Source organism: Chenopodium album, chromosome 19 (assembly GCF_948465745.1).
Source record: "Chenopodium album chromosome 19, dcCheAlbu1.1, whole genome shotgun sequence".
NCBI lineage: Eukaryota > Viridiplantae > Streptophyta > Magnoliopsida > Caryophyllales > Amaranthaceae > Chenopodium > Chenopodium album.
In genome coordinates, this window is record NC_137852.1 from 15,513,070 (window position 1) to 15,514,828 (window position 1,759).

The following is a 1,759-nucleotide window of genomic DNA, read 5'->3' on the forward strand; positions in this document are numbered from 1 at the left end:
GATTGAGGTGCTTTGTGACGTTCCCTAGTTAGTGTTTAGCGTAGTTGACGCTAGTTAGACCTCTAGGTGAACCACCTTAGTATGCTCTTTTGGATACATGATAATTTTCCCTCATATCGATTGACTTAGTCGGTTTGACCTCCCAAATTGCCGATTCCATTGTGATTGCATGTGGATCCATTGCCCTAGTGTTTTAGATCGATTAAATACAAGTTTGCATATCTAGTTTAGACCTAGTGTTACCTCAAACCCCTTTTGTTTCCGAAATAGCTTGATCTAGACTTCGTGAACTTAACATCATTCCCTTGGGATTCGACCTTGACTTGCCGCTACACTATTAGGGGTTAGTTAAGCTATAAATATTGTTTGATAGGGCGGGGTGGTAGCCCAACGACCTACCATTCTCCGCTACATCAAAATGGCGCCGTTGCCGGGGAATGGTGCTTGAGTGTATGTTGTTTTTGAGTCTATTTCATTTTTGATAAAATACAAAAAGATTTTGTTTCTCTAGGCTACATTTTTAGTCGTGCTACTAACATTTTTGTGTGAGTTTTGCATGAATAGAACCCGTGATCGTCCCCTTGTTCCCCTTGATCCGGAAATAGAAAGGACTATTTCAAGAAGAAGAGTGGACATTAGATCTTTGGCTTATAGCTCTTCGAGTGAAGAAGAAGTTCAATAAGAACAAGGAATGGGTGAACATCCTAGAATAGCCTTGAAGGAGCTTGGAGTGCCCGAGGCATATAGATTTGAGAGTGGAATTGCTCCACCAACTACCCCGGCAAATGACTTCGAAATCCGTCCGGCAATTATCACCTTGATCGAGAGAAGGCAATATAGGGGGCTAAGAATGAAAGCCCATTGAACCATTTGAAAGAATTTGAAAAAATATTACAACACTATCAAAGTCAATGGGGTCTCTCAAGAATTCATCCGCCTCAAGTTGTTCCCCTTCTCTCTAATAGGAAGATCTTTGGAGTGGCTAGACAAGGAGGTGAAGCCCAACTCCTTGAGAACTTGGGATGATGTTACAAAGGCTTTCTTGTCCCGTTTCTATCCCCAAAAGAAGACGGCGGAGGCAAGAGCCTTGATTCAAGGGTTCAAGCAAAGGCCAAATGAAAGTCTCTATGAAGCATGGGAGAGATTTAAAGAGTATCAAAGGGAGTGCCCTCATCATGGAATCCCCACATACCAAGTGATCTAAATCTTCTATGGCGGTTTAAGTCCCCAAGGCAAATCATGCCTTGATAAAACCGAGGAAGAAGTTGTGGACATCATTGAGGATGTGGTGACATATTATAGGGATTGGCAAGACGGGGAGAGAGACTCTTCAAGCAAACAATCTTCATTGTATTCGGTGGACCATCTTAATGCAATCAACAACCTTTCCTCTCAAATGACAAATTTAGGAAAGGAGGTCACCGCAATCAAAGCTAAGTTGGAGAGCACTTCTACCTCTTCTCAAGCTTCTAATCTTCCCTCCCAATTTAAGGGGAGAGGTACTCCTTCTAACTCTCAACCCCCTCCCTCTTCACATAATATGCCTTTGGGTTGCTTGTTTTTTGATGCATGTGGATCGTATGATCATGACTCTAGTGCTTGTCCTAATGAATGTGTTGATGAGTTTGACAATGAATGTGAACATGTTAATTTTGTGTCAAACAACAATGTTCAAAGGTTTGATAATCAAAAAGGCCAATGGAATAGGAATTATCAAAACCAAGGCAATTTTGACAATTATAATCATAATGGTGGTTAT

The 1,759-nt window shown here is 41.4% G+C and overlaps 1 non-coding gene across 1 annotated transcript; it reads right to left on the minus strand.

Moving 5' to 3' along the window:
• Nucleotides 1-1,076: 1,076 nt before the first annotated feature.
• LOC145596409 (small nucleolar RNA R71) lies at nucleotides 1,077-1,182 on the minus strand. Its single transcript, XR_014103247.1, has one exon. It is a non-coding gene; the product is annotated as a small nucleolar RNA R71 (small nucleolar RNA).
• Between the last annotated feature and the right edge of the window lie 577 nt (nucleotides 1,183-1,759).